This window comes from Nomascus leucogenys, chromosome 15, assembly GCF_006542625.1.
Source record: "Nomascus leucogenys isolate Asia chromosome 15, Asia_NLE_v1, whole genome shotgun sequence".
Taxonomy (NCBI): domain Eukaryota; kingdom Metazoa; phylum Chordata; class Mammalia; order Primates; family Hylobatidae; genus Nomascus; species Nomascus leucogenys.
The window spans coordinates 35,791,848-35,811,499 of NC_044395.1; the positions used below are offsets into that span (position 1 = coordinate 35,791,848).

The 19,652-nt window shown below is 33.5% G+C and overlaps 1 protein-coding gene across 2 annotated transcripts in view; it reads right to left on the reverse strand.

Annotated features, from left to right (window-relative positions):
* The window catches only part of CNTN5 (contactin 5), a 1,343,728-nt gene that overhangs the window by 1,315,147 nt on the left and 8,929 nt on the right, over window positions 1-19,652 (reverse strand). The window lies entirely within an intron of this gene.

Here is a 19,652-nt window from a genome sequence, read left to right on the forward strand (position 1 = left end):
GGATAAGGCAAATAAAAAAATTTCAAAACTTAAAACTCTCACTTAGGTGCTCCCAAATCACAACTTAAGCCTAATGGTTTTATCTTGTTAGGCTTCTGCCCTCATTACATCATCCTCTATTACTTGCTGCCCTTGCTCCTCTTTCTGACCTATTTTACTTCTATTGTGACCATCCAGAAACTCCCAAAGTTCAATTACATCTTAAACACCCTTCAGAAAAGGGAAATATCCTTGTGGCAAAAACTTTACAAAATCAAAGACAACAAAGAGAAGTAGAGAAAACAATTTGGAATAATTCAAAGAATCTATACACCAGGTATCCCAGAGCTATATCAATCAGCTCATATGTTCCAAGAAACCTCAGAAGTGAATGCAAAAAAAAGAAAAAAACATACATATTGAAAAGACAAAATAAGAAGATCCAGAAGATGACTTAAAGGACCCAAAGTTGCATAAGACCCCAGAAGAGTTTAGAAAAAAAATGTACACTTGGCATGACTGTTTAGTTGTTATTTTTTTCTTTCCTATGAAAATAGATTGAACTTGATGTCAGGCTATCAGCAAAAAAATTAGTTCACTGGAGAATTTAGGAATAGGCTCTTCAAAAACTTTTGACATATAGGAGTAGATTCTAAGCAGAAATAATCTCAGCTCTGTCATTACTTTTTGAGAATGACCATATGCCACAAATAGAGGCTTCAAAGCATAGCAAATTGGTCTTAAACTTTTTGTCACACAAATAGAAAGATTATTGTACATTGACTAAATGTATTGGCACGTAAGAGGGAGTAGAGGTGGGGTCATAGAGGAGTAGTCTAAAAGTAGGATGAAGGGCCCTGTATGTCAAGCTCTGGAGCTGAGATTTCACCGTGTACTAGAGTCAAATTTTAATAAAGTTTAATTTGTAGTTGCTGCAATTGCGGTATGTAAGATATCATTAGATATAAGAATTAGAAAAGTTTCTTTTATTATAGCATTACAGACAGATTGAAAAAGTCTGAGACTAGGCTCACAGAACACATATAATCAACATGACTCAGGAACATTCTCCCTAAATTATCATCATGTCTATTACATGTATCAGTACTTTCCACTCTTCATCCAAGTCAACCCATCCAACATGTAACCACTAGATGTCTTTCAGAGGTGAGAGCTCAGCCACATTAACTACTCTTTCAAAAATGTTCACAATTTATTAGCACTTTAATGAAATTAAAACTCCTAAAAATACAATCATGTTTCACTACATAATAGGGATATGTTCTTAGAAATGCATTAAGCAATTTCACTGTTGTATGCATAAACCTAAATCTTATACACTATTATGTACCTAGGCCATATAGCCTATTGCTCCTGGGCCACAAAACTGAACAGCATGTTACTGTACTGAATACTGTAGACCGTTATAATACATTAAGTATTTGTATTATAATAAAATATACCTAGACATAGAAAAAGCACAATAAAAATAGCATGTTATAATCTTATGGGATGACCATATATATGTGGTCTGTCATTGGCTGAAATGTTACATGGAGCATAGCTGTAATTTTCAAGATTTTTCACCATTTTGCTCAGCAAAGTTCATGCACTCATATCACGTATGTTATCTCTCTGTGTGTATATATATGTAAACGTATGTTATATATACACACATGCATTTATACCAGTAATATGTAACATGCATACAATGCATACAATATCCATATATATAACCATACATCTCCCAGTCAATATCATACACTTTGTTCTGCCATGCTAAACCACTATTTACAACTTCACAACTGCCTTAGCATGACTACTCTTGCCAAATTCTGTGCCTTTGTTTATTGTATTTTCGCTACTGAACTACACTTTCTTTAATCTTCAACATTAAAATGTAATTCATCCTTTAAGAATAGTCAGAGCTAGCTATTCCCATTATGCTTCTCTAACACTCCTAGTGATAATATATTGTTTCCCTATTATTGTGGGACTACTTCTATCATGGCTTGCCTGTCCACTATGAGTTCTGAAAGAATAAACACTTTCTTATGTCTTTATATAAACTACAATGCCTAAAAAAAAAAGACTACTGCTTAGTACAATTCAATGAATTAATGAATCAAGAGCAAACGGATGGATTGAATGATACCTAATCATTTGTGTAAAGTTTTCCTTCTCTCCTTCATTAGATGATAAGTCAGTGATTCTCTCAGCAAATATTTTACTTCTTATATAATGGTTTCCTTACAATACACAGTACAATGCTCTCAACGCAGTGGGTACTCAATACCTGCTGTTGACTGTTGAAGTAAAATAAATTTACAAAATAAACCAAGCTTGTTTCTAGTAATGGAAGTCCCCTTGGTGATTTTTGTCATGTAAAATGAAATCACCACAGAAAAATTTATGAATGATATGCTGAGTATCCCACATAAATGTTGTACTTTGCAATATAAGCACCATTGACTGCAGTCGTTATAGATAATGAAAATTAAGCAGGTCTCAAAGGGGAGAAAATTTTGGATGGTATTAACGATTCAGTTATTTACTGCTTTTCCTTTGGGACCAGCTACACTGATGCCATTACACTGAATTAAACGAAGTTGTAAAATTAGAAATGTCTTTCTTGAAATACATTATAGAAAGAAGATCCACCTTATAATTAGAAAGAATAATATGATGAGGGAGAAAAGTACACATCTCCTGGAACAGCTTCTACTAATAAGGTTGAAGTCAGCAAATTATTAATCTGCTAAATTATAGGGATTCTTTTACTTTCTCTTCCTATAAGTACTTTGGCCATGTTAATTGATGCTATTCTGAACTTGAGGCTGATACAACTCTAATAATGCAAGTATTATGTAATATACATGTATACTTACGATGATATTAATATACACATTAATACTTATGTAAACACATATGTAGGACATTAATGTATACATATGCACATATAATAGTAACATATATAATAATTGTTATATACTGAGCTGAATTTAAAAGAGCAAGCTATAGTTAAAAATATGCTGTGATTAACATCTTTTTTTTTTTTTTTTTTGAGACGGAGTCTCGCTCTGTCGCCCAGGCTGGACTGCAGTGGCACAATCTCGGCTCACTGCAAGCTCCGCCTCCCGGGTTCACGCCATTCTCCTGCCTCAGCCTCTCTGAGTAGCTGGGACTACAGGCGCCCGCCACCACGCCCGGCTAATTTTTTTGTATTTTTAGTAGAGACGGGGTTTCACCGTGGTCTCGATCTCCTGACCTTGTGATCCGCCCGCCTGGGCCTCCCAAAGTGCTGGGATTACAAGCGTAAGCCACCGCGCCCGGCCTGTGATTAACATCTTACATCGGAAAAGCATTATTGTATATGAAAACATATATTCAATTTTTAAATTATGTGTTTATTTGTTGAGAAAAAAATGAAAAGTCTGAAACTCTGAGAAGCCCCTAAAAATTGTAAGTTGCTAAATATGTGTAATGCGTAAACAATATTAACTATGTGAGTGACTCTTAGAAATATATTCAGTTACCATTAAAGAGTTTATTTTTTCAACAAACATGGTAAATACATTAACCTGAATGTGTACACTTGTATATTACTTTTATATTTATTCTTTCAATTTAAAAAGAAATCTTTATTTCCTTAAGGTATGGCTTTTTTGTTCTCCAGGCTTTTTTCTATTTGAAATATTTACTTTGATACTGGAGAACTTTTTTCTGACAAATACTGATATTAATAGTTAACGTAAATAAAGAATATGACATTCTCTACCAAATTTAAAAAGTTCATCTATTTCAAATGATAAACCAGTCATAAATTTCTTTTGCACTTCTTTTTTCTTTACCCTAAAACATAAACAAATCCACAAATCGCTTTAGTTTGCCTTTCAAATTATATTATGTAAAATAGACATTCTTCTCATAGTCTCATTTTCTACTTTTCTTTCTACTAAAGTGTCAGTCAATACATTTCATCAGGAAGATGTTTTGTTTGGCAGTAATTCTCGATACTCAAGAATTTATGGAAGTAATCACAGTCTGAAAGAATGTGTTTCTACTAGCTGTACTGCAATGGATCCCGGATTTCCAATTTACAAGTTTTAAATTAATGGCTGTTTGCTATAAAACAAAAAGTAGTTATCATAGAAACTAATTCATTGCATAATACTCTCACCATCAACTAGATTCACAACATCACCCACTCTTTGGAAACAAAATTAGAAACAGAACAAGCAAGATTTTATTCTTTCCTTTTTAAATTGGGAAACATGGAAAATAGAGACAATCAGAGTCATGTAAGGCTGTAACAAAATAAAAATATAAAATATTTGATTTTCAGTCTTTTTTTTTACCAGTGCTGTATAGACAATTGACAATAGGGATATACAGGAGCCCAAATATATATAGGTCAAGTGCAGTCAGCCAGTGGTAGCTACGGGTTACACATCTGTGGATTGACCCAACTGTGGATGCAGAACCCATGGATGTGAAAGGCTGACTGGAGTACTTGAACTTCTCCTGAGTTTGGTTTCCATTGTTGGGGAGGGTCCTGGAAGCAATCTTCCATGGATACCGAGAGATGACTGGGATTTGAAAAAAATTATTATTATTTTGCTTCTGTTCTCTCACTTTCTATTCTTTATCTGGAGATTTTTTTAAACATTTATTTATTTCATGTAGTTTCCCATCCTGCAATAATGAATAGATTTTTGTTATATTTCTGGAGTAACTAGCACATGAAGGAATTAGGGTAACCATGGACTGTAGTTAATAAAAGAAGAATATATTAGTTTCAGTCCTGTTTCAAAAAGTAACGCAATTTCTATGAAAATCTGAAATGTGTGTATTTACTTTTCTGTTTTATCTACCTCAGGTAAATATGCAAATGAAGTTAAGTCAATTGCTACAATTACATCAATTGCTCAAGTTTAATTTCACAAGTCAACTTCAATTTATTAAGTAACGCAGGTCATTACAGATAAGGAAATTCAGGTGCAAAGAATATAAATTGTTCAAATGGAAGCACTGAATTTTGAACACAGGTGATTTGGCTCCAGTATTAATATTCTTAACCCATATGTTTTACTACTTAGAACAGGCATGGCATATACTATACCGTGTTTCCCAATTCTCTCCCAGGAAGGGGAGAGGGATTGAACGACACAGCAGCAGGAGCAGCAACCAAAATTTAAATTAACTATAAGTTTATATGAAATTAAGAGTATTTTCAAGGCTGTAGTCATGGATTGTTAGTCCAACTTTGTCCATGAAAAATACTAAGGAAAATTGAAGGCTAAGTCATTTCTGGTGCATTTCAGCAGAATAAAAACCATTTTTACCTAAGATGTGGGCTTAAGATGTAAGAAATGCCAAAATGGCAGTATTCATTTCATTGGATTAAGGTCCTCTTGAATTTCTTGTCTAAACAATACAGAATTTCATAGTGTACCCCCTCATTAGTCAGAAACTGGCTTTGCCAAACTGAAATTGTGGATAATGTAGTTTGGTAATAGTCGAAAAACTAAAAGTTTCACATGATGCACTATGACTTAGAAAGGCACCAGAAAAACACACTTCAGGTGAAAAGTATGAATAATCTATATGTATCCATTTCCTAGCCAATAATTTATTTTATAACTAATTAATGTGAAAACATTTAAATGAAGATACTGGGTAATATTTTTGCTATGTGAAATTTTATATGAAGTAATTTCTGAAAATAGAGAAATACTGGGGGAAAATGAATCATTTTGATATTGATTTTTTCCTTTAAGGTTGATTAATGTGCTTTTTGTTTTGTTTGCAATGATCGATGCCATAGCATTTTAATGTGACATCACCGTTGGACTGAGATACCCTTGTTCTGTCTTATGTTGTACATTAGTTCCTAAACCTATTTAGTGCAGATCTTAAAGTTACTCCATTGAGTTAGTGTTTTGGGTCACCTTGGACTTTACCTATAAGTTGATGTCACAGTCTGATTTACTATCATTTAAAGACTTAGTTTGTGCATTGACTGCGAAGTCATCTGAACAAAAAGGAAAAGTTATTCCAAAATGCTTTAAATAGGATGCCGTGATTTTTTTTTAAGCTTTAGAGTATATACGTCTGTGAATCAGCTCATTTTATTTCCAATTATATTTTGGAAAAAAATAAAATATACTGCTCTTTTTTCATGAAAAGTAATGAAAAAAGAATTAACTTTCCATACACATTTTGAAAATATGTTAGATACATTTAACATAACTGCACAGATCATGCAAAAGTCCCATAAACTGTACTCTTTCAAGAGTAGAAGTCAATTTGCACGACTATTTAAAGTTAAAATAATTGTATAAAAATGTATGTAAATGCTGCCATATTTGACACCGGAGTCACAGGATACTTGTTTAATTTGTATATGAGCTGTGAAAATATCACTCTGTGCTATCATTTGTGGAGGTGTTAATTTAGGCATTTTGAAGATCTGTTCTGATTATCAGAGTAAAATCTCATATACTGAAAAGCAGACCAGTTGATTCCATTAATAACAAGTTATTTTCAGTGCTCAGATGGCTGAATTTATCGATTAACTTTTACCAGATTAGTTGCTGGAAACTGATGTCCCCATGATCATTGTAACAAAATGTTATATACTTACTTTTGGAGCTCTTAGAAGACTGTGAAATTATCTATTTATTTTACATACAATGTTAGTTACAATTTATATTTTATAATTTCAATTTAAAAGCCCTTATTTTGAAAGACACATGCCATACACATACACTTTTTTGGGGTTTTTTTTTTGCCAAAATTCAATAAGATCAGTGTTGCATATCACCATTTCTCAATACTGATAATTTTATAACACATCTATTTCACATGTGCAGGAAGAAGTTAGAGTAGAAGACTAGAATATAAAAGGCTATGAAGATAGTAAGTTCTCAATATATAAATATTGGCTGTTATTATTGATTTTGTTACTTTTTGGTTTCAAATATACTGAAAAACATTTTGATATTTACTCATACTCTTCTTGTTTTGGTTAATCACTTAAAAATGGATAATCATTGCCATATTTAAAATGACAATATTCATACTTTCTCTCTCAACAAACATGTTAAAAAGATAGATGGACAAAGCAGAATTAGACTGTTTTAATAAAAAATGTATATTATAATGAATAAACTTTAACACGAAGTAACTTTTAAAAATGTTTCTTTTTCCTAATTCACTTCAATTTTATGAAATCATTTCTGAGATAAAATGAGGGACTTAGTCAATTATACATGAGGCTTGATCTTAAAATGCTAAATTCCAGTTAAGTCTGACAATTTATAATATAGCAGTGGGCAAGTTATATTTATTGCATTATTAGTAAGATGTTTGAGTATTCTTATTTGCAATATTGCATTATTAGTAAGACATTTGAGTTTTCTTATTTGCATTATGTAGTATTACTACTCTTATAGTACATATCCTGCCTGTGTAAGATATTTTATTGAATTGATGAAAAAACTAAAACAAATAAACAAAAACCTCATGAAGCTACTATACTTTTCTTGGCTTAAATTCCTAGCTAGAGTGCTGAGAAAATGACTCTATTGTACCACCCAGTGAGTAAACTGGTAAATAATGTATAAACAATATATCATAATGGAGTTTTATGAAACAGATAACAAAATCTATAAATACTATATACTTTTCAAGAAAAGGACTGCAGACAAGTTTTATTTATAACGTACACTATTTTTCTAATATCCTATATTTACACTATTTTTCTAGTATCCCACAGTGAACACTTACAGTCCCTAAATGTGTATTTCTTAGACTTTTCTTTTTCGAGACTGAGTCTAGCTGTGTCACCCAGGCTGGAGTGCAGTGGCTCAATCTTGGCTCACTGCAACCTCCACCTCCTGGGTTCAAGTGATTCTCAGGCGTCAGCCTCCCAAGTAGCTGAGATTACAGGTGTGCACCATCACACCCAGATATTTTTTTGTATTTTTAGTAGAGATGAGGTTTTGCCAGGTCGCTCAATCTGGTCTTGCACTCCTGGGCCCAAGCAATCCACCCACCTTGGCCTCTCAAAGTGCTGGAATTACAGGAGTGAGCCACCGCACCGGGTCTCACTCCTTATACTTTTGCAAGTTACAGGTCTCTATACACAGAGTTATTTACCTGGGTACATATTCCATTTATGTCCACTACTGGCTGCAGGCTATCCTGGAATAATAACTTGACTGACAGAAGCTTGATTTACTCTCACCTGCTACTCAAGACTGTACCTTGGTTTTGAGGTGTTTATTAGGTGAGACCTGCTCACCTATGGCAGAGTAGTTTCATATCCATGTTACCACTGGTTTTCAATGGGTTATTTGCCCAGTGAGATTTCTTTAAATTATGTTAAATGTAATCAGCTTGTTTACTAAGTATTACTTCCTTTACATTAGTCAATCCTATTATTGAACACCCCAATGCTTAAAGTTTTGCAATCTATTAAGATTAGGAGTAATGATACTTCTATCTGGCAATAATCCTGAGATACATGATAAAAATGCATAGCACACTTCAAAAACATTGTCCTCAGTTCTGAAATGGCTTTTAGAACTTCTCATGTAGAAAGCTTAAGTAAAATCTTTTGTAATTTATTGCAGTTCTCATTTGCCAATAAAGTTTGTACATACAGATATAACTATATTAATTTGCTCAGGTAATGTATTTTATGGGACCAGATGAAAAACATGCTTTCATAGATGCTCATTTGCACACAAATTAGAAAAGAATGCATAATTTTAAGTTAGCTTTGAGAATTAAATGTGATGTTGCATAAAATGTTTTTAGCATGCTATCAGGCACGTAGTCAATAAGTATTATTTGTGTGCTGTTTGATATATGTATAATTATTTCACCTAATGTTTAATAAATGCTTTACTTGTAATTTAAATTAAAAGATTTAAAATCACATAATATAAAGGAAGCATCACTCTGGCATTAAAATGATTTTATCTTCCTTCTTAGATGTGGCATATTAACTTGTTCACACCCTACATGGGATGCATCCTGACTATATTGATCATTCTTTAGCACTTCAAAATAATCATTACTAATACTTATTTAGTGTTTTCCATATGCCAGGTATTATTTCACGGGCTTTGCATAGCACCTAATCTTCACAATAACATCATGCAATAAGTAGTATTATCATCTTATACATGAGACTGAGGTACAAAAAGGTGGAATAACTACACCAGGAGAGTAAGTGGTAAAGTTGGGTTCTGTACTCAGGCAACTTGTTTGTTCACTATGTTGTGCTGTCTCTCCTAATAATAACATTGATAATAGAGAGACCGTGTAAAATTTCCCCATAAGAGTTTCCTTATATTTGCGTTATTCTCATCCTATCAGGATCTGACACTTTATAGAGGACCCTGCTTTGGCTTTTCTCTAGCCAAGCCCCACCCCTCAGGAAAAGGATTTTGACAGCCAACGAGAATTATCCACGCCAAGTCTGCTCTAGAACATATGTAGAACACTTGGATCTCAGAATTCTGTGGTAAAATCATCCAGGGCCTGTCAACAGGGCCTGCATAGGCCTCTTTACTTGGCCCATCTCTGTGGCTGGACTGATGTGTATACTTGTAGGTTGGAGTGGTAAACAAGATGTGGAAGAGGTGAATGGAGCTTGGAAATGAGGACTAGACTGCTCACTTTTGTGCACAAAGCCTTTTTGGTGTTGTAAATAAGATGGGCAGGCTGCAGATTAGAGACAGGGACCTGGAGCCAGCTTCTTCCAGATTTCACATTTTTGTACCAAAATAAAAGGAGTTAGAAAATTCCAAATTCACAACTGGCTTTTTGGGACTTATAAAGGGATAGTTATCAAAGTTGGAGAATAGAATTTTGTTAGCTTAGTTTATAATTTTTTAATACTTAGATATGATATGCAGGCTACTATATGTATTCTTGTCCCAGACCCCACAAATGTTAGAGGAAGGCCTGGTTTTCATGCATGTAATAATCTTTTATGTACAATATCTCATAATAGAATTTGATTATTACTTCATGTTCTTTACCTACTAGGTCTAAGAAAGCCTATTTTTTCCCCTCTGCAGTGCATATTGTTAAATTAACACTTTAAGAGAAAGCATAGAACATAATGGGAATTTAGTTCATTTTGTTGACTGAATAACCAGTGGACTACATTTAGACATATTAGCATAATTCTCTCACACTGTCTCATTTAACATCTGAACATCCACAGAGCTGAGATGGTCATATGAAATAGTATATTACAGAGGCCAGGCTACTACAGGTGGCATTCTGAATCAATGCTGGCAGAATTTCTAGATTCTGAGATATTTAGTTAATGCTGTCTAATATCCTAAATTACATCCTTTATGTCTTTAAACTGAGACTGTCTTAATTTTGTTATATGTCAGAGTGGTATGAGTAGAAAAATTTGAATGTGAATAATACTTAATATTAGCAAATTATGATGATTCACTCAATATCTATAAAGAAAGTGTAGAATTTTTTAAGTTAATGGCACTAAAGAATTAAATGTTAACACATAAGCCACTTTTTAGAATAGTAAGCTCCCTGCAGTCTATTTTCATGAATGGCAAATAGCCATTCCTGAATTATAAGGCATTATATTTTCATATTGTTATTCGGCTAAGTATATCACACCAGATCTTTGATTGTGCAAGTTCTAATTATTCTAATATGATAAACTAATGAAATTTAGAAGTTAATTTTTATGGCACTTTTGTTTTAAACTTCTAATTCTTAACAAAATTCTAAGAAATGAGCTTTGCGAATGTTGTTTAAAAAACATATGTTCTTCCTGCAACTCCTTTCCTAATATTTACTGTTTATTTTCTTATAAGGATAGGAAGGGCTTTAGCAGAATTAATCCAAGGTCCAGGGGATATCTCTATAAAAGAATGAAAGGTGAATGGTCAAGATAATTTGAGCCTGACAACAAAGAGAGCTATAGCTCTTGAGAAATTTAAATTAAAATTTAAATGTATGAGAAGGATTGTAGTCCCTAGGAGTTAAAGTAGCATGCTACAGAGATCAATGAAAACTTGAATTCTTCAGTTACTGGAGCTGTACATTAAACACCTGTCCTAGACTGCATCTATGCTCATTCGCATTTATTCATTCATTCAATAAGTATTTATCGAGTGCCCACTAAATTCCAGGCATTGTACTGCTTGCTAAATACATGAAATAAGAGTTGAATTCTTAGAGTTTAAAGAAGGGAGGTGGCCGGGCGCGGTGGCTCACGCCTGTAATCCCGGCACTTTGGGAGGCCGAGACGGGTGGATCACAAGGTCAGGAGATCGAGACCATCCTGGCTAACACAGTGAAACCCCGTCTCTACTGAAAATACCAAATATTAGCCGGGCGTGGTGGTGGGCACCTGTAGTCCCAGCTACTCGGGAGGCTGAGGCAGGAGAATGGTGTGAACCCGGGAGGCGGAGCTTGCAGTGAGCCGAGATCGTGCCACTGAACTCCAGCCTGGCACAACAGAGTGAGACTCTGTCTCAAAAAAAAAAAAAAAAAGAAGGGAGGTACATGTACAGAACGTGCAGGTTTGTTACATAGGTATACATGTGCCATGATGGTTTGCTGCACCCATCAACCCGTCATCTACATTAGGTATTTCTGCACATGTACACCAGAATTTAAAGTATAATTTAAAAAAATTGTAAAAATAAATAAATAAATAAATAAAATGTTCTCCTAACAAAATAAAGGGAGGTATGCTGTGGAAGGGACATACTCAGTATGTGTTCAAATAATTATATATAATGATACATGCTATGCTATGTATGCTATGCTTTTGCTGAAAGAGAAAACAATGAGAGACAAATTTGATGGCAACATTTCTAGAGAAATGATATTCTCGACATGAAATGTATGTAGAGATTATTCAGGAGACGAAAGAGGAAGTAATGTTTCGGGCCAATGGAGCAACAGGTGCAAAGTCATAGAGATTGGAAACACATTGGCGTATATATATTTGTATTGTTTCTGTTAAATGATTTGCCAAATTAGGCTAGTGCCATGGGCAGATTAGGGCTTATCAGTCAACCAAAATATTTAAATAATTATCGTTGACTCAGAGCCATTACAACTAAATTATGAGCTCTTATTCATATAATAGATATCCATTTGCACATCCTTCATAAACTATCACTGACACGTTTCTGTGTTGAACTGAAAGATTGGGGAATGCTCTTTATTGCTATTATGCTATTTATTATTGTAGTAAATTTAAGTGACATAATATTCATAGATCTCAAAAACTATACTTAATGAGGGCAATTAATTTGAGATAAAAGAACATGATAGGATTGATGCAGTCATGTATTCCTTCAATAAGCATGTGGTGAGTGTCTACTTGCAAGTAACTGCTAGGTGATGAGGATAAAAAGATGAGTTAAATTGTTTTCGGTGAACACAGAGAAGGAAAGTAAGGTCGGCATACAAATGAGTCTGAAGTGTGAGAGTGGTTACTTAAGTAGATGCAAGAGGAGAAACAGGCTTACTTTTACTTTTAAGACTGTACCAATTTGCCTATGTGTTAGGCTAAAAGAAAGAAGGTGCTAGAAATGGAGAGACTGAAGACATTAAAGATATGGCAAAAATCAGAAGGATAGAGGCCTTGAGGAGAGAATAAATGATTGAACAAAAGCAGATGTGGAAATAAAGTGTTTGAACAAATAAATGTTACAGGCACATTTTAAAATAAAGAGAAAAGTTATTGGAGTTGGCTCCTGGTGGTAAATACCTACTCCATGAAATGTAAGTTAATGAACTGAAAATTAAAGGCCAGGCCAGGCTCAGTTTTGTGTTCTCATTGAACAAATGAGAAATAAGGTTTGAGGAGATTCGTTCAAAATTAAAGCAAACTTTACACTTCTTTCTCTTAATGCATTTGGTTTAGTTCTTCCTAAGTTGATGATGATGCTGATGATTGGAATGGCATTAATTATGCTTTGCAGTTTTCAAAAGTTTAATAGTGAGCCCTAAAATTGTGACTAAAGAAATGTTAATGCTGAATACTTCAGATTTATGACAACTCTTTCTCTTCTTTTACTGTAAAAGGTAGTTGAAAGCATACACAAATATGCAACTCTACATATTCATCAACAAAACATTTAAAAATTGATATTGCAAGATTTTGTTCCTTGCATAAATCATTCAGAGTAAGGTTGAAACACTACTAATATTTAAAAATGGGTTGATGTCATCAGACGTCAGCTTGCCTTGCACATAGTAAACAGCAAATAAACCTAAGTTGAATAGAATTGTTCTCATTTTTTCACTTTTACTTTTGCATAAACTCAACATTTCTTTGATTTCTCTTGTTTTTTCTTTGAATTTATATCTCATATTTTTCAAATTGAAACTATGTGAAAAGAAATGAAATTAACTGGTAACTATAAAGCTTAGTATAATGTGCAACAAATATTCTCAAGTATCCATATTATGGTAATCAGGCTGATGCAATATTTATCTCATATCTTATAAAATGTATTTACTACATATACTAAATTTTATGATGAAACAGTCTAAAAGAGCTTTTTCTGTGACTAATATTTAAGCTACACATTCAGTTTTTGAGAGTTTTCATGGTATTTGTCTTTAAAATACACACACACAAATACAGTGACAAAATGTTTTTGGTTCTAATCATTCAATTATATTTTTCCTATCTTTATCTCAAAGTTTGCATGTATTTGTATCATAGATTATCATGTTTTTCCACTTCCTGCTTCATTTTTCCCTCTTTTTGGAGGTACCTGGGCAAAATAGTCCAACATGTCTGTATTCCCATGCCATTCATCTGCTGCTGAGCAAATATTTGCTAGGTAATTGTTTTTATCAGAGTGTCATAAATTTCATGAAACTGAACCGTCAGTAAATCTCTTCTCTGCATGCAACAATAATCTATTGCCAAAATTACTGAACAAATTAAAAACGAATATACAAAATTTGAGTTTTTTCTTAATACTCTGAGCTCCTACACATTTTAAAGTGTAAAAACCTCTGACATTTTTTCTTGGAAGTTTAGAAATACTAAGTAACATTCCTTTTAAATGTTAGATAGGGTACTGCTGATTCTTTCAGGCCATCTATTTCTCAACACAAGGGCCATACAAGCTACAGCAACAACTGGTTTCTTTGTTTTTGGATCCAATGCTCAGGAGCAAGTACACACACACATTCATCCTTTCCCTTGTTAAGCAACTGTCCACCATTCTGTAAAATCACAGAGGTAAGAAGGTAATTTTAATTGTATGACACTGAAATGTATGTGACTCCAGCTAGCATTCTTTGTGTTTGACACTTGCAAACTCTCTATTTTCCTCTCATCTCAAGGGGAAGTTTTGGTCTTCCATTTCATTTTTACTTTTACTGTTTTCTATTGAGGCAAAGTGAATACAATGAAGAGCAGCATGGCTTTTCTGAGTTTGTCTAGTGATAGAAAAAATAAGAATGTGGAACCTTTATGCAGTTCAACAGTATTTCCTATTAATGACACAGTACTCTTGTTGAGAAGGGATTGGTCTGAAGAATGGTCTCTCAAGATAAAGACGATAGAAGCAGAAGAGGAATAAAAGAGGTAATAGTGTGCTCCCATTCTTAAATATAGCCAATGATCTGAAAAGCTGAGAAATGCTTTGTGGTTTGTTGAAATCAATTCCTCTTTAAGATCTTCATTTTGAGCTACAACATATTTGTTACCTTTTTATTGCCAATGTTTCTATATGAATTTATGAAATTGAATTAATGGACTCTATTCTTAATTCAGGCTTCAAAATTTTCAATCGTTTAATATTAATTTGAAAACAAATCTTTTCAGTTTTCAATTAATTACTTACTCTTATGACTATTATCTGATAGAGAAATATGACATTTTAGCTAGTTGTGAATTTGTTGAATTGAAAAAGCATTATATAATCAAAAGAACAATTAGGTTTAAGATTTATTTCAGTTACAGATGGGACATTTTACTTAGAGCTACTTGTGATTTGGTTCAGTGGTGAAGTCCAAATATAATGTATAATACATCTTTCGTTATAAAATGAATAATACATCTTACATTTTATAATGAAAGATGTATTACATATACATATATATGTACTATATATTATAAGAGATTGTAAAATAATATATATCCTTATTTTTTGTGTTAAGAAGAATTAACTTTGTAGAAGTTATGGACAATTATAAATGATGTAAAAAATGAAAAATATTTGTTCATGTTTCAGCAGAGCTAAAAGAAGCATTGGTCTACTGCCCTTGTTTTTGTAATAAACAATGTTACATGCTTGTAACAAGCAATGCAGGTGTTGTAAAATTCATTGAGTCAATGGATTTTACATTTTACAGCTAGACAGGAGGAATCAGTTCTAGCATTGTTATATGCCACTGATGACTATAGTTAACAGTAATGTATAGTTTATAATAGCTAGAAGGAGAATATTGATTGTTACCAACACAAAGAAATGATAAATGTTTGAGATGATGGATATGCTAATTACCCTGATCTGGTCACTCTACGGTATATGTAACATCAGTGATGTTATCAAAACATCACTGTGTATCTTATAAATATTCACAACTATTACTTGTCAATTAACAGTAAAAAAAATCTTTTATCATAATTTCTTTAAGAATATACAAGTTTTATATCTTGATTCCAATTAGGGAACTACAGCTTGGACAAATAATTAGTCTTATTGATGTTATTAGGTCAAGGACCAGAAATGAACCTGTAACAACTTAACTGAGAGCTCACTCTGTGTTATACCTCACTAAAGGTAGTTGTTCTTTATGAAGTATTTTTCAATATTGGCCTCTTTAAAGCATTATATTATTTAGAGCAGAATGTATTAATTAATTAAATTAAATTCGGCTGTAAATTAATAAAAAATTAATTAAATAAATACCTCGGTGTTTATGTTAGGCAAAGCAGTTTATAAAAATTATCAAAGCACTTTCTTATCCTTAAAGCAGCTTGCAATCTCCTGATAGGAAAAGTAATTTCTGTAAAGAGATGTTCTGGCCGGGCACAGTGGCTCACACCTGTAATCCCAGCACTTTGGGAGACCAAGGTGGGTGGATCACAAGGTCAGGAGTTCAAGACCAGCCTGGCCAAGATGGTGAAACCCCGTCTCTACTAAAAATACAAAAATTAGCTGGGCGTGGTGGGGCATGCTTGCAATCCCAGCTACTTGGGATGCTGAGGCAGAGAATTTCTTGAACCTGAGAGGTGGAGGTTGCCGTGAGCCGAGATCGCATCACTGCACTCCACCCTGGGTGAGAGAGTGAGACTCCATGTCAAAAAAAAGAAAAGAAAAGAAAAAAGAAGGAAAAATATGTCCCAGAGCATTAATTTTGGCAGAAAATGATGTCAGCAAAAGTATAGAGATGGGACAACTAATGATAGGTTTTGGTAGTATTGTGGCTCAATTTAAAATCTACACATTGTTGTAGTTGCAAAGGAGCCTAGAAAAGAGTTGCTAAAGGACAGTTATGGAACTCCTTAATGGAGCACTGCAGAATCTGAAATGTGTTCTTTAAACAGCAGAAACCATTAAAGCTTTTAGAGCAAAGAAATGACATGACAAGCTTGAGTCTCTGAAAGATTATCCCATCAGAATTATTGACATGTTGGAGAATAGCGGGAGAGAAACCAGTCTGGTGAAAAAAATTCCCAGTGAGATTCCCTGAAGCAGTGTTGAGTGAGTGATATTGAGAAGGCTACTTTGAATATGAGAAAGCAGGCTCATTTATCTGGGTTATTTTATGTGACTGAAGAAGATAAAATTATCTTCTCTTCATTGGATCTGCACTGGATCTTTTGCTTACAGTGGAGGGAGAAAAGAAGACAATGGTATTTGTACAAACATCTCTATGTTTTCACAGATATGCATTTTATTTCTTATAAAATCTGGCAATGCCTCAAAGCAGTTTAAATTGACCTCTTGCTGCTATGGGTTTGTTTCTGTTAATACGTAAAGGGACTAGGAAAAAGATCAACTCAGAACATCACTGGTGAATGGGTAGGAACCATAGGTCAAATAAAAAATGTGTTATAAACATAAAGAATGTTCAAATATTAAACATAAGTTAAAACAAAAACATACTTTCTTTTAGAACCATTCTGTTAGGCATAGAACAAGCAGTTTGGTAGCACAGTGTGTTGGCTACAGTGGGACGAGACAGACACTGTAATGCACTAATAGTGGGAGTATTAGTTAGTATCATCGCTATGGAGGGAAACTTGGCAGTAAAAGCAAAATTTTAAGTGTACCTTCTCAGTGACCTAGCAATATTACTTCAAGATACACTCATATAAAACTCATAACTAAGCATTTTAATTTCATATTTATTTGTTTTCGTATGCGAACTAAATTGATAGATAATTTTAGGTGAGGAACTATTCATATAAATCATGTATAACTTTATCAAAAGTACTCTATTAAAAAATTAGATACCTTTTTGTTATGTAGCTACCCAAAATTATATTAAGAAAAATTGATACAACATTATCTATAAATAAAATGATACATGTATAAAACACATGTATAAAAACCTCTTAATGATGACTACTTCTGAGGGAGCGAAACACCGTCTCGGGAAAAAAAAAAAATTCTGATATGTAGGAGATATTGGACCATATATAATGTCTAAACCAGACAAGTTATAAGAATTATAAATGAGAACACTAGGTCATTTCTTCCTTCTAAATTAGTATTTATCCAAGCAACTGTATGGCATTTCTGAATAGCCGGCATTTCGATACACAACATGAAAAACTAAGCCATGAATTTAGATCTTAAGAACTATTTATAAGAAAAATACATGGAGCAAAGATTAAAAGACACCTTTGTTTCAGGTGAAATATCAGTTCCAGGTTTGTTTTTTTTTTCAAATAGCTCATGGTATGAATATTTATTTAATGACTTCCTCAGTGAACAGTACAAAATTGCTTTCTATCAGCTCCCTCTCCTGTCTGCTTGGTGGCTTTCTTCACCTTGTTTTCCTCTCTGTCCAATAGTTCCAGACCCAATAAATTTTTCTCATACCTTTTTGAAAGAAAATATTCTTATCTGAGATTTCTTTCTTCCATTTCTTTCCACTATATTATATCTTCTGCAACAGTAGAATAATCAGTAAATGTTTCAGGAAGAGGTTTACTTATTGGATGGGTATAAAGGACATACATACTTAAAATATTATATGATTTACCACACAAATAATAAAATGTGTTTTTATTTTATAATAACTCATTGCCAAAGTAGCCAATCCAAAAAAGCTACCATAGTAATATATCTAGATGTCATTTTCGGAAAACAAATGGTAAAATATTTGCAAGCTTAAATCATTGTATTTTTGCTCTAAAATACAATTACAATTCGCAATTCAAAAGATTTCAGTTTCAATTTGTTTTAAAGAGTTAGCATTAGGCCGGGCGCCGTGGCTCACTCCTGTAATCCCAGCACTTTGGGAGGTCGAGACGGGCGGATCACGAAGTCAACAGATCAAGACCATCCTGGCTAACACGGTGAAACCCCGTCTCTACTAAAAATACAGAAAAAAAAAAAAAAATTAGCCGGGCGTGTTGGCGAGCGCCTGCAGTCCCAGCTACTCGGGAGGCTGAGGCAGGAGAATGGCGTGAATCCGGGAGGCCGTGGTTGCAGTGAGCCGAGATGGCGCCACTGCACTCCAGCCTGGGTGACAGAGCGAGATTCCGTTTCAAAAAAAAAAAAAATAGTTAGCATTAGACACCACATTTGTAGCACAAGTCTGTTTCATAAGATTACTTTTTTGAAGTAGCAAAACAGACAATAAAAGTGAAAAAATAATATAATTGGGGAACATTATTAATGTCAAATGAATGTATTCTGTCCTATTTTGTTATCACACAGGATTCAAAAGACATTATGTGAAATATTTTCCTCTACTTACAAAATAGAATCTATGGTCTAAATAATTTTGTAAAGGGAAATGAAGGACATCCCATCTCCGGCCCAACAAAACAAAATTAAGGTAAAATGTCCAGAAGAGGTACTCACTGTCAAAATGGGCAAGTAAACTAAGGTCATTAAAATAAAACATGTCACCATCAGCAAATATACATGAATACACAGCATGCAGCCAAGAAAATAGTGATTTCCTCCATATTTAGAATACTAGAGTCATTGTATCCACATATATTTATACAAAATTTAAATAATTTTATGCCTTAAAAGTCTAAGGATAAAAAGAAATTTTGTAAGCATCTATAGCTAAAGATATGAAGGAAGTAATTTTAATTCCTAAATCTACAGTCTCATTTCCTTCTTGCAAAAAAAACTATGAGTTAGTAGTCAATATCATCTTTTACAGGGAAAGAAATGAAAACGTAGAAAGGTTATGGTGTTGCTCAGGGAAACACCTGGGTTAAACCTGAGTCTAAGAAGCCCATGCTCTCTTTGTGACCTCACCATATGCCATGAATGTGGTTTCTTCTCCCTTCTCTCTCTCCTGTGGAGTTCATTCTAGATGCAGTTGTCAATCCCTAGATTTTCATTTCTCTTTGTCAAAACCTCCTAACTCACACGGTCATAGAGTAACAGTGGATCAAAACCTGAAGAATATGCTTTAAATTCATTGATTTT